Source organism: Festucalex cinctus, chromosome 1 (genome assembly GCF_051991245.1).
Source record: "Festucalex cinctus isolate MCC-2025b chromosome 1, RoL_Fcin_1.0, whole genome shotgun sequence".
In the NCBI taxonomy this organism is placed as follows: Eukaryota; Metazoa; Chordata; class Actinopteri; order Syngnathiformes; family Syngnathidae; genus Festucalex; species Festucalex cinctus.
The window spans coordinates 55,501,844-55,517,239 of record NC_135411.1 but is presented as its reverse complement, the minus strand read 5'-3'; positions in this window follow the sequence as shown (position 1 = coordinate 55,517,239).

The following is a 15,396-nucleotide window of genomic DNA, read 5'->3' as shown; positions in this document are numbered from 1 at the left end:
TGGAGTATTCCGCTAACACACCATCAATAGTAGCTGAACTAAGATTAGTAGCTTATTGTAATTATTTTTTGTTTTTGCAAGTAACATTGACCTGATTTTTTTTTTCTTGTTTTGTTTGTTTTACGAATAATGCAGTGCATTGCAAGGTGTCTGTTGACATATGATTGGTACAATTGACTATACAAACGTCCACATAGCTTTATTTTAGAGAGTATGATTTTGGAAAGAATTAAAAACTGCAGCCTGAGTTTTCTTGAGCATGTTGTTAGCTCCTTAGCAGCACAGACAGCAGATTCACATTAGTAGCATAACGTTACGTTTATTTGGTGTTTTGACAACAGAGCAGAAAATTGCTCTCGCCGACCTCTGGTGCTAGCCTTGTGAACTTCAAGGCCTAGATACACCAATCCGATGTCGCCTACCCTCTGTGGCGTCGGCGCAGACGTCGGCACGTCGGGTAGAAAAATGACGTATATACACACCGCACCGACCCCGACTATTACGTACTTTCAGCGCATGCACGAGAAGTAATTCCCCTCCCGACCATCGCTGGGATATAAAAACGTAAACAATGCATACCGGTTACTTTACTCTCACGATGTCCTACCACGTATGCACAGTATCGTATATAAAAGTAAATGCTACCTGCAATATCCAGTTGCATCACCATGTCATGCTATAGTTTGGCTTTCATACCTTTGTTGGCAAACCTTTTAACAGTAATATCATACAATGCCGGTCTCTCTTGAACCAAAGAGACAGTCATCTTCCCGGTCTTCTGTCCAGACAGACATTGTACGTCCCAGTGTTCGAGCATGTTTGTGAGAACATGTTGCCCCCGCTCCTGGCTGACATTCCGGCTGACCTCTTCATTCACGCGCTTCCTCCACGGTGGAAGCGGTGGCGCTGGGGTAAACACGGCGGCCAGTTGGTGGAGCAAAATCAGGCGCTGGAACAAGCTGCGTCCGGTGCTCGTTCCCGAGATCATGGATGTACTCCATTGCGGGGTATCCTGGACCCTGTCGACTCCTGGCTGCTACGGATCATCAGGTCACCTGAAAAGCTTCGGCCGTGCTGCCCTCCGGGTTTTGAACGCAGTGCAGATCTCCAGCTTCGGAAGGAGCTCCTCGAGACGGACGGAAGCGCCATGTACCCCTGCTGCTCCCACAAGCATCGCGCTGTTAAATGCGCGGTCATTGACAAACAAAACGTTTATTTTGAGGGCATTTTTCCTTTCCAACAACTTGGATTTCCCCTGCCTGACAGATCTGGACTGCCGCCGGTGAGTCCACCGCTATGATTGAATTACTACTGCCTGGCTGTGCTTACTTAGACACTCCAAGGATGTTGGGCCGAGGTGGAGGAACGGCGACTATTTTTAAAAACAAATTTAAATGTAAACTATGTCTATTTACCACATTGATCAACAACTTTGAAGCTTCCTTCTTTCAAGTCGGCCAAACTGTCTGTGCTGTGCTGTGTCATTTACCAACCTCCAAAATACAATACGGACTTTTTAAACGACATTGCAAATCCCAACGTATTCCAACTCGTTCCGACGGTAACTTATACACTGATCAGACGGTGCATGCCGTCGGCCCAACGATGTCATACTCCCGACGTCGGATTTGTGTATCTAGGCCTTTATAGTAACGTGGCCTCTACATTATCATTTTGAACTAACTACATATTATTGCATTACCGTACATTTATTGGCTCACCTTAGAACAGACAAAATGTGTGCCTGTAGACTGATTTAAATGACTATGACTAGGACTGTATAGCTACTAGCTAGCCTTGTTATATTGCCAGTAGCACAGGCCCTTCAGCAGAATCTAGTCTTATTTGACAGATAACACAAACATTTACATAGCTTTATGCAGAGCCTGCATGTATCTGGGTTTTGTCTACTTTTAGCTTGCTAGGGGCATGGATTTTAGCTTCACAATAATGTACATTTTGAGTTAAACACGGCATGGCGTTATTTTACAGAAAATACAACTATACAGCTTTGAGCAGTCATATGTCTGCATTGCTTTATTCTTTTTTTTTTTATGCAGATTAAACATGATTACCTTTTTAAAAAAGTGAAGACTAACTACTTGACATAACATTAGCTGTTGTAGCCCATAACAACAATGCATAATTGCTGTAATTGGAACTTGTGTAGACAACTAAGCCAATTATGTTGCTTTGCCACTCATATTGATGGCGGGATGCGCTTTATTATTGTGTATTGCGCCACTTCATGATTACGGCCTTGTTCTCCAGTCGGATGCCAGTCTCTGCGGAGGAGGAGATCATAAAAGCGTAATAAAAGTGCGCTCAGCTCTCTCTTGTGCTTTGTCAGCTTGACTAATGGGATGCAGGATTTCCCACTTGGTCTTCCTGCACTCCAAGCTAACGCTATAAGCCTGTTCTCTGCCGGCTGGACGGAGAAATCCAAGGCGCATAAGCAGACTGTGTGAATGAGCAGTCGCAAGAATGTGATTTCTCACCCCCACCTTCCCATCTCCAGTCCTGAATTAGTCACTGACGTCATGGCAACAGCAGTGGCAGCTGTGCTTCAGAATGCTAATGAGCTCCTGGTGGTCACTGAGACGTGTTGTCACTTACCTGCCACCACAATGAAAGAGGGTAGAGCCAGATACAGAGTATAATTTCCCTAATCCCACTGCGTAGCGCAATGGACTAGCGGTTGGCACATCTGCCTCATAGTGCTGAAGTTCAGCATTCAAATCTCAGCTCCAACGCATCCGTGACCCTAATGAGGAAAAGCGCTGTAGAAAATGGATGAATGGATAATCCAATTGTCTAAAATTCACCCGCTGCACACTTTCTACTGCAAGCAACTCAAATGCATTCACGCTGCTTCTTACAACACAGAAACTTTGAGATTCACCATGCCGTTCCGAACTGCTTGAAAGCCAAAATTGAGATCACAATTGTTATGTTTTGGTTCTGTGTAGTTTTTTTTTGTTGTCTTTTTTTTCTATAATTTTGGGGGTTATTGTTGTTGTTGTTTTTTTGTCTGTGGTTGGTGTTTTCATGTGGTCCTGATTTCTCCCCTCTCTCTTTATGGTTACTCTACGTTTGTGATTACTGTATGTATACGAGTAATTTACCACCTTAGGCTTCGATAAAATTTACCATTCCATTCAACCGGATTAGAAGGTTTTGTTGTTTTTGTTGTTTCACCTAAGATGGAGTGTGCCCATCGCCCATCCATCCATCCATCCATTTTGTTGACCGCTTATTCCTCGCAAGGGTCGTGTGGGGTGCTGGAGCCTATCTCAACTGGCTTTGGACAGTAGGACTGGACTGGTTGCCAGCCAATCGCAGGGCACACAGAGACGAACAACCGTCCACACTTACAAACACACTTAGGGACAATTCGGAGCACCCGATTAACCTGCCATGCATGTCTTTGGAATGTGGGAGGAGACCGGAGTACCTGGAGAAGACCCACGCAAGCACGGGGAGAACATGCAAACTCCACCCAGGAAGGCCGGAGCCTGGACTCGAATCCGAGTCCTCAGAACTGGGAGGCGGACGTGCTAACTACTCATCCACAGTGCTGCCCCCATTGCTCAATGATGTGATATATTTTTTTCCATGGTTATTTGCACCACTTGGTAAAATCAAGCTTCCAAGACTTTCCTGGCGACTAAGTCATCCTTTTGTGTTTTTTGTTCACATTTTGGTGCAGAAATTAGCAGTAGCTGGCATGGTTGATGACAGTAAATATGGGCTATATGCCATGTTTTTGTTCTGTGGGGTTGGGATTTTGTTTTCTTTTGGTGTTTTTGGGTGCGTTTGTCTGTGGTTGGTGTTTTTATCATGTGTTCCTCGTTTCTTCCCTTGTCTCATTATGTCAAACCATGTCCACCTGAGTGTGTCTTCTCTTCCCAGTGTGTGACCAATCACTGCCCTCAGCCACTTGTGTTTTCCCCCAGGTGTGTCTCCTTAGCTCATTAGTGTTGGTGTATTTAGCCTGTTGTGTTTGTCCAGTCAGTGTGCATTGATGGTGTTACTTGGGTCGTGCTGGGTGTATTGTCTACCAAGTTAAGTTCTGTCAAGTCCTGTTCGTTCACGTCAAGTCTAATTTTGGTTTTCTTGCCCTGTTGTGAATAAATCACCCTAAATTGCCCATTCCAGTCGTCTCATCTGTCTCCTTAATTTGGGTCCACATCATCTACAATCTCCTACATACCGTAACACTATTGGCTTGGTCGTGTTTTGATTCACTGGCAGTGCAATTGTAATAAACATCCTTGCCAATTTTAAAGAGGTGGATGTCAACATGACATCCTAAAGAAGTGCCTGCTTGGCTAGCAAACAAATCAACTTGCCGTCTGAAGGTCAACAAAAAAGATTCACCCAAAAAAGGAGAAAATTATGTGCGTACCTGGGATATGAACAAAGCAATTCGCATTCCGGGAACATATCGAGTGCAGCTGATGTCTTTTCTGCGTCCGGTGCCATCGTGTCATCCAAATAAATCCAAGCTGGCCTCCAGGCAGGCCTGCGGCAACGCTCAGGCTCTGGCACCTCAAGAGAGAGCCAGCTCGGTTCAGCAATGGCTCATCACAGAACTGAACACTCTGGCCAAAACAATACAAGTGGCTTCAAACTGGCTTCCATGTGGACGAATGGGACACATTTTTATAGCAGACGGACAGAGGTGGCAGAACTACTCTATACTTAAAGCTACTGAATGCAGAAAATTGAATTTCAAATCGCTGCTGCCATCTATACTAAATGAAACAGCATTTCCCTCCTTCACCTACACAACGCGCAAATGATGTCGCATCTGCAGACAGAGAGCGATTCAAATCCGAATCCTGTCTAGAAACTATTGGCCAGAGGCTTACAGGAGTTCCCATTATGAACAGCTAAGGTGTTAATAGGCTATATAAATTAAAAAAAATGTTCCAATCATAAATGGTCAAATTAAAAGGCTATTGTAAAGATATTTGGGCAAATTGTCACAAAGTCCAGCTTTAAGTAAAAGTACAGATATTTCAATTCCTGTTTTTACTGTCGGACATGTGGAGCCTTTAGCCAGAACAGGCCACATATTAGCTTGTGACTGTTATATTGTCTGTCTACAACTGTAAACATAAGAGGACATGTTGCTGTGTGTTTGTGTTCAGTATGTTGCCTAAAGGATTATAGCATAGCGTATTTTAGCATTAAACTAGCGAACTGAAAGGCTAAGCTTTGTGGTTGTTTTAAATACATGACGTGCAATTCTCTTTCGTTTGTTTAGTTTGGCGGGAAACTTCAACTGGAACAGGTGAAGCAGAAAACAGCATCGCTACACACAACATCAATTCATTGACTTTTTATCCGTGAGCTGTGAAAATGAAGCATTTTACAAAAATTGATCTTTTTTGCAGATGTTGTGGTGCTTTGCTCCGCCTCTGAGGCTGCACATAATCACAGTGTTCCTTGTCTGATGGCTGCAGACAAGGAAGGAAGTAAGGGTGTGGCGCAATCATCGGAGACGAGGGCTTAATTTTGTCCTCTGTGTAATTTCATTATTTTGGCTCTGGAGTTAGACACAAAGTATAACTCAACGTTGCTAAAAATCTGTGTATAAAGTTTCAGCTTTAAGGGTGTCACAACATAAGGGGAAAAAGGTATAATAATGTGTAATATACACTACTGTGCACCCACCAATGTTATTATTGTTAAAGAGACAGTGTGTAGATTTTTTTTTTTTTTTCAATAATATGCCCAAAAAAAAAATAAAAAATTCTATCGTAGCAATTTACCGTAATTGCCAGACTGTAAGCCACAACTTTTTTCACACGCTTTCAACCCTGCGTCTTTATACAATGATGCGGCTAATATATGAATTTTTCATCCTGAACCGTAACAAGCATTTGTAGTCATAAAATTAATTAAATTAACACTAGAAGTGAGAGAATATTTGATCTTTTTCTCTTTCTGTGTGGGAGGATTTCCCATCAACAAATTGATTTATTTTCACATTGCTATCTTTGGGGATCTATTTTTTACTGTGAATGAGGCCATCGGCGGAAGGATACATGAAAAGAAGTGGGGAACTTCTGCCATTAAGTTAAAGCGTGCAGGTTCAGTGAGCATGTGTCCTCTTTTTGTTTTTTTCCTTTTTTTGCTTGTTTTAGAGCTTAATGAGCCACTTAAAGTTAATTGTTTGATTGATACTATTATGCGAAGATGACGCGATCAGCGAGCGTGTGGAGGGAGAGAGAGAGGGGACGGTGACATTCAACGAGGAAGGAACTTCAACTACTGGACATCGGGAGCTCTGGACGACACATACAGCTATACATACAGATATACCCAAACTAGGAGGCAGTGCCGTGAGAGTTACGCCACAATTTATCAATGGATCGTGAATGCTTGGGCGAACGCAAAAGCCGGCATGATTTCCGAGGAACGCACGTCAACGAGACTGACTGACAATGAGATGAAGCCTGATGTGTTTGATGGAGAACTGCCCAGTTTGTTTTGGATACAGAATAGGAGGACTTTGAGGGATTTGTGATTGATCAAAAGCAACCTGAGTACATTGTTTTTGCTCTCGGCCTTAAAAACTAGCGCTAGCATGTGCTAGCGTAATTTTTAGCATACTGCTAATGGCATGCTACCATATGTAGCGTCTCTGAGAGCTTGGAGGCGCTCCCAGCATGCTTTGTGGCACTGGCAATTGAAAGGGTGTTTAAAATGCATGTTCTGTGATAATTATTCTGCTAGTTAGTGGTCTAGTTGTATTGGTTTTGGTAATGCTTTCTAGTTTGTTGCTACATTGTGATTTAATTTTTCCGTAACACCGTGATTGTACATGCCATGTGAGTTGAAAGTGGGTAAGCGAGATCTTCTGCTTACAATAATGAAAGTGGTCACTGGTCCTCACTTACATAGTACCGTCTTTCTTTGTAAATATCTCATTTTCAATGTAGGCACATGCGGCTTATAGTCAGATGCGGCTTATGTATGGACAAAATGCTTTTTCCTTTAGAAATGTAGTGGGTGCGGCTTATAGTCAGGCGCGCCCTATAGCCCAGCAATTACGGTATATTTGTAATACAATCAGAGGTATAGTAATCACTAGGGGTGTTAAAAAAAAAAATCGATTCGGCGATATATCGCGATACTACATCGCGCGATTCTCGAATCGATTTTTTTATTTTTTTTTTATTTTATTTTTTTTAAGAGCTCAGAATTGTTCATTCGGTAGTCTTACCGATTCAACGTCTTATCATCATTGCCTTTTTTGTGTGTGTGTGTGTGTGAATCGATTTTTAAACTTCCATTTTTAATGGAAAAATATTCAACAAAACGTCTGACTTCGGGTTAGGATTCACACCTTGAGCATGGAAGAATGTTATATGAACGGAACATTAAGCCTTAATATTTTATTTTAATGCTGTTCAAACATGAAACATATTACAACCTCTATAAGACTGAAATTTCAGATAAATAAATAATACATTTTCATATAAATCTTACACTCTACAAGCTTACTGATTAGTATTTTCTAAATTTGAATGAAAAAACATCTCAACAATCGACTTATAAATTCGTATCGGGATTAATCGGTATCGAATCGAATCGTGACCTGTGAATCGTGATACGAATCGAATCGTCAGGTACTAGGCAATTCACACCCCTAGTAATCACTAATTATAATACATGGGTCACGCCGCGCCTTACTGAGTGGCTGGCACGTTTCGCTGTGAGCTTTCTGCTACAGAAACCCGAAGGAGACAAACTTCGTGAATGTAGTAATTTACCTTACCGTTTCTCGCCCCTCCCCGCCCACTAAATGTGACAAGCATCAACCTCTGAAATTTACCAGTCGAGATGAGCTGAAGTGCATTCACAGTAATGCAAAAGTTTTCAAGTCGTCCTTGTGATATCTCGGTCAGGTATTTTCAGGATGCTGATGTTTCTCTTCCAAGCAAGCAAATTAAATTATTTTTTTTTTGTGCAGGGTGCCTTCACTCCCTTACCATGCAATCTTGCCCCAAAACGAAAGGAAATACGCATCGCTGTCTTCTGCAGTAGAAGTCAGGAAAAGACAAGAGTCGCCTCACTCACTTCGATCGATTGTCAGCAAAACTGAAGTTTGTGGCCATTGTTCCCGTCAAGCAGGGTAAGAATGAAATTATATTACCTCATCGTTTCAATGTTTTGTTGGCATTTATAGTCATTAGTAAGTCAACAAACGCGTGGACGGTTAGCTACCCAGGAGTTATCGTTAGCCTTTCGCTAAAAACAACAATAGAGAACATTACCTTAGTGCAGATGCAGTATTTTCTGGTGATTTTGGAGGGATTTAACTGGTTGTGTGTGTGGTCTTCCACAAAGTTTGATCCAGCACAGACATTTTTCGTAGTTGTTTGAGGGTTTAGGGCATGGTTTACGGTCAGGTCAATTGGTGGTAGGCTTGCGAAGTGTGGCCTCTGAGGCAATGTAGTGTGTGCTTCAAAATGCATGCACTACCAACTTAGGCTGTTGCATTCTATTAGTTCACCAAACATGGCAAACATTTTTACACACTCTCCCTTTAACGATTAATAGCAGCAGAACAGCTCAACGAATGGGACTCAACCATAGTTCAAAATGTGCGTCTGGTGCCATATGTAGGTGCTATGATATTTCCTAACCCAAATATGTATTGATTCCAAAATATCTGACTTTTGCTAACAGCTCAAAGATAATCAAAGCACATCTACTGTGAATGCCATGACGTCATTGTCGATACTGTTGACAGCCGCTAGGTGCTGTGTTGCAGTGAATGAATTGCCATTCCTATTCAAACCACTGCCAAGCTAAAGAAAAGCCAACATGGCGGTAGAACGTCACGCTGCCTGGCTGTGGTCGTCGTGGCGACACGAGCCAGAAGACTTCAAAGCCTCAGTGCGTCCATCTGTCTGTCCATATGTCTGTCTGTCTGTGAATCATGTGACTCCATTCCAGGTGCACCCTTGGAAGCGCTAGTGAGGTCACTGCCCACCTCAGGCCTCGGCCTCTCGGGACCAATTTGAAAGTAATTTGAAAATGTGAATATTGTTATATGACCAATTTACATGTTTTGTGCCTGTGTTCAAATACAAGCAATGGATGCTTGCATGCTGATGTCACCACAGCACAAATGCTATTCGTTAGCCTGTCTATAGAGTTTTGCATTGTGTGTTAGTACATGTTAATCACCATTGTATTTATAATTCATCTAATTATACAGTATATGGATCTGGTATAACACATCCAATATGCCCATCCGCTTCCTGCTGTGCCACAACAGGCCTCTTATTCACACACACACACACACACACACCCTGCCTTAATCTCCTCGTGCCAGGGCGCCAGGTGGGTTCAAACACATGCCTGCTGTCTTGCAAAGTGCCAGGAAGTGGCAGTGTTGCCTGCCGAGCTGCTAGGACGATGAAAGGATGCAATCAAACAAAAGGAGACAAGACGACAGTGCGGAAGCAGCTGGCGAGCAGGCACACCAATGGCATCAAGGAAAGACATCAGTGGTGGCTTTATTAGATGGTGGGCACCCAGCGCGACCACATACCAGGAACGCTTCTCCTCTTGTACTGCATCTGCCAGATCCTTTTTACAACCACTTTTCAATGTTGGTCACAGACAATAAATTCTTTTTCCTGATCACTTGTTACTAGGCAGAATGTAATCAAACAATTGGCACTCGACCGAGAAGAAAAAGGAAGAACTTTGACAAAACAGAAAAGCCCAATAGGAAAAGATAAGAGCCTGCCCTGCTCAAAAATAACCTGGCTCCATACACACACATTCCACTTCAACCAATCCAAACCAAGAAATAGCTTTTTCCCCCCCAATGGTTTGCTATTACTAAAATGCAGAGGTGGGTAGTAAGAAGTTACATTTACTCCGTTACATGTACTTGAGTAACCTTTTTTTTTTTTTTTTTTTTTTTTAAATGTACTTCTAAGAGTAGTTTTACCACACAATACTTTTTACTTTTACTTGAGTAGATGTGTGAAGAAGGATCGCTACTCTTACTCCACTATATTTGACCACACTAAAGTCGTTACTTTTTCTCCTTTTTTTATTCATTATCTTTACCAGAGCGCCAACAGCGATTCTGCCACATGCGTTTCACCAATCAGACGTAGCAACAATAATCACATGACGACTCCTTCTCTTAACATTCTACCAATCAGACGTAACAATGCAGTCACGTGACCACAGGCAGCGGAAACGCTGCCGCCATTTGGAACATGGCAGCGGGAGAGGACGAAGCCGAACACCCATGGCCTCATATAATAAGCTTATGTGTCTGCCGAAACAAACGGACATTTTCTCATATAAAAATTCCACGTCGAACCTGAGTTAACATGTCGCGGTAAGTTTGACCTAAATTCGCCTTTTGCTGTATTTAGGCAGGTATTTGTCTTAAGTGTTGAAAAGGACATTTACACTCTTTTGCAAACACTTTGTTTACTGTAAACGAAACAGATGACGATACATGTTATATGGAGGCATGAATTGGCGGTAGCCAAGTGTCACAAATTATTAACTGTAAAGAAGTTTTGGGAACAGATAAACATTTGACTCCATGTAATGCCAGAACCTGGTAAGAAAACATAGCAACGTTAAGCCATTCTTATTCAATGTAACATATTTAAACAAAAAAGATTTAGGCTAAAAAGTTTCTAATTGTTTCTAATCATCAGAAATCATACTCTAAGTAGTTAACTTAATTTAACTTTGCAAATTGAACTGAATGTTTGATTTCAATGGCTTACTCGCCTGTAAACTCACAGCCTGATATTTTTTATGTCAACAAAGGGTTCACCCCAACAGAATGAATGTTTTTGTCTGTCTGATTACATTGTTTTTAAAAAATAAATCAGACATTGTTCAAGCAGTTACTCAGTACTTGAGTATTCTTTTTAGAGAATACTTTTTTACTTCTACTTGAGTAATTTTTTTAATGACTACTTTTTACTTTTACTTGAGTAATATTATTTTGAAGTAGTGCTACTCTTAACTCGAGTACAATTTTTGGCTACTCTACCCACCTCTGTAAAAATGAATGACGTCACATCAGTAACCACTTCATTAAGTAGGTACACCTGCACAATCCAGTGAGAAACACTGCCAGGCTGCTGTTAATTAGGAATAAAAACAGAGGCACACGTTTGCTAATAGACTTGTTTGTTTTAAATGCAAATCCATTAGCAGCTCATTAGAATAGCAGGGAGGTTTATTTATTTATTTATTTTTGCCTGGGCTCATCCCTGGAGGCCCGCAATGCTCGTCAACATGAACGGCGATAAAAGGGCAACAAGCTTGATTATGAGGCTAATGACGTGTTTGACGATTCATTGTGATGAGCACTTGGGAGAATTTTTCATCCGTCGCGATAAGAGCTCCCTCCCTGTCTATATTTTGGTACTCTTGTCGCTTGTGTACGGGAGCAGGTCGCTTTTGGAGCCGGGCAAATGGTGTTCTGTTGTTGACTGGGAGCAGACACCCTGTTTGCTCTTTGTCTTTCACACACACAGACAAACAAACACACGCATACACACGCAAGCTCATTTCTGGAACGTCTGACATCGCCAATTTCCACCGCCTGGCTCCATCCATCCTTCCATCATTCTCCCTGGAGACCAGGGGAAGAGGGGAGAGAAAGACAGGTAAAATATTGGATGGTAGAAATATAATGGAAGAGATTGATTTTTTTTTTTTTACATGTTTATTTCAATTTCATTTAAATATACATTCATACAAATAAACATTTTCAGCACATTTTCATGTATACACATCTACAGCATATGTGCAAACAATATGTAGTTATATATATTAGAAAATGGTCTTGGCAAATGGCATTAGTGAGACCGTGGGAGCCCTCTGTGCAAACACATATTAAAACACGAAAGCATCTAAAGGAAACATTCTCACCACGTTTGAATAATTTGCTTTCATATTTATTCCTCACTGACTCCCATTGGCTGGTCACTAAATAGACTATTTATTTCACATTGTGTTACGGACACTAAAATAAAAGTGCACGTTCTTTAGTGCTGTTAGAAATTTTGTGCCACTATTGCGTGTGTGGGCAACTTATAATTTTAATGTTTTATATTACCATTAGAAGCATATATGCATGCAGATTAGAATCCCAATTACTGTCCCAGGGAAAGGCCCCTATGGACACCCACACACCTGGTAAATATTTACCTTACACCATGCGTGTTCGTTTTTCTTCAAAGAAAGAAAGTCTCTCAATAAATCAAACAAAAGCAGAATATTTGGTTCATCCGTTGTTAAAGCTCTGGAGTTTAGGAAAATACAGACAATCGGATCCGGGCTGCTTTTCTTATCTCGCGATTGCTCGCACCCGTAAACAGGTCGACAAGAAAAGGAGCGCGGTCTAAAATGCAGCCCTTACATTTATAGTGTTCAAGACCAAGAGCACCAAGTTCGTGTGCTGCACAATCCAAAACAGTCCTTATAAAAAAATACCTTAGCTTGTTGAAAAACACGTCTGATGCCTAAACTATGTGTTGAACCATGTGTATGGAGGTTACTGTGACCTTAGCTTGCTGAAGAACACGACTGGTACCTAAACTATGTGTTGGGCTATGCGTGTAGAGGCTAATGTGACCTTAGCTTGAAGGAAAACCCGACTGATAATATTCTCCTTGCCCAAAAACACCGGGTGCAGATATGCAGCCGTGTCAAATTAAAGTTAGTAACAATAGCATGAATACATACAGACATAAATAGAATAGATTTAAGTTAACCAAACTAATTATATATTCATGTCAAATCACTAACTTACATAATAAATATTCATGGCAATGTGAAACATAACTTCAAACCAAGATAGTTACCCTCTCAGTGCAAAAGCACAGATGTCAGACTCCACCATCCCCATTTGCTGCCTGTGATTTGACTCCTTTCTGATGCCGGCGTTTGTCTATTTCTATGTAAATGCTCTGCTCTGAGCAGCCGAGGATGCTTTCATCCTGCTGAATATAAATCATGACTTGGCAGAGAAAAGAGAAGAAATTATGACTGGAAAATTATTAATTTTTTTAAATCCTATTTTAAAAAACATTATTATAGAAATATACAGCTCTTAATACATGTATAGGATCAGCAAACAATAATACTTTTAAATATATATATTTTAAAAAGGTTAAAACAAAGTAAACATATTATTGTTTACTTATCAAAATACAGTTAAATTATACTTTACGATTTGAGACATACATGAATCCTGTACCAGATGTCGCTCGTTTGTCAACTAGCTTATTGCTAATGCTAAGACATTCTGGGAAACACCATACGCAACAATTAACATCTATGTGGTGGTGTCTCTGAATATATTTGAACATAAATGGTACAGAAAACCCAAAGATCCAAAATATAACATTATTCAGACATTTATTCTTTATCCTCTGCAAAGAATTACTGATTTTTACTGCTGAGGAGTGGTGTCTCCTCTGTCTCTGTGGATTTAATTTAGTTTACTTAATTTTGATCGTCATGATCAAAAGGAAAATATGTAATATTTAAAATCGTGTTAATTGTTATTTAGGCTCTTTTAAATAATCTTTATTATGGGGAAATTTTAGAAATAGTTTTAAATTGACTTTTTGATAAATTTCTATCAGGTTTCCAACCAAGTGCTAAATGCTATAAGACTGAACAGTGACTCAAGGAGTCACTTCTTATCTTAGCTCTGAGTGCGATGTTTGCTACTTTCAATCCTAATATATTTTTGAACAGTTTGCAAACTTGGGAATGACTAAATGGAACAATCGGTCATGCAGGTTTAAATCCTACTTGGAGTAAATGACTTATTCTGTGACCATCTGAAGTTTAATCTGATCGAATGGCCAAGACATTAAGGGGTCCCTCAAGGGTCAGTGCTTGGACCCCTTTTGTTCAATCTGTATATGTTGCGCTTTGGTCAAATTCTTCAGAACTCTTATGTTGGCTGTCATACAGCTACAGTGTCAATATCTTGTAATGTCCCCAAATGAAAAGAGTTCAATGACAATGTTGTGTGTCAAAAACAAACAACTGGATGAAGTGAAATTTCCTTCAACCACACTAGGGGTGGGACAAAAAACCGATTCGACCGAACCATTGGTCGTCAAGGGGAGCTAAACGACCGTATCGGTAGCAGACTTGTCAACCGATACAAAATCCGCCGGGAATCCTTAGATACATTGCTTGTAAAGCTGTGGACCGGATATCGCGTGGCTGTGAATCGGTTGCGAGTGAGGCTTTATGGTTTTCATAACAATAGCAAGAGTTCTGCGCCGTGCTCTACTTGTTTTGTTTACATTTCAGTAGCATCACTATTCAAGCTACTTCCCTGTTTACAGAGAGCGAGCAAAGTAGCGCTCAGAGACGCTTCATTCCCCGGATGTTGTAAACATAATGCAAAGACGTTACGCACCTTGGGGAGGAGCCTACCGTCAACGCCGTGCTCGCGACACGGCGCGCGCGCGCACAACGAGTGACAACATGCAACAGTTAGCAGAAGCCGGTGCCGTACATCTCGGTATTTCCCATTGCTATCGAGTCCTCTCGGTGCACTTGTATGTCCCGGGCCGGCGTTGGTACTGCGCGCGAGCCAAAAAGAATAACTCCCGTGACGATCCAATGCATGGATTCAAACGAAACAGGTATGTCCCACAGCCAACACACCAGCTAAGCTAAAAGCACACTGCAAGTATCTCATTTCTCAGTTTGTGGCTCCCTGTCAATGTACACAACTAGCATGAGCAGCAGATAGGAGAACTGAGACGTGCCCGCGATTACGTCATCAAACTCAAAATGAACGACAGCCCAAAAAAACAAAACATAAACAGTAGTGATTCCGTGGTCATCATCTTGTCTCAGATTAAAAAAAACAAAACAAAAAGATGTCATACATTAACCAAAAATGAATATGATGGCAAAAGAAAAACAAATATTGTTAAAAACAAAAAATTTTAATAAAAAGGGAAGGGCACTTTTGGAAATATTTTTGGATATATTAAGTGGTTAAAATGTGTTTGATAGATTTATTGTTCCATAAGGTGGCTTCATATTTCTTTTGGCTGGACGGTAGGTTTATTTCATGTCTTAAATTTATGTTTCTGAAATACTTCACAATGTGCACATATTCTGTTTAATTGTGTTGGTGTCTGTCTAAAGGTTAAATATTTATATTTCAAATTGAATTATCAGCCTTTTTTTCCTGATCCTTATTTTGAATTAAAAAAAACAAAAAAAACAACAATTATAACTCTCAATAACGACTAATAAGTATTTAACCTGATACATTTTTCAGTCTTTGTTGTTGTAGCCTTTGTTACGGTCTAATTAAACAATTGATTCAATATA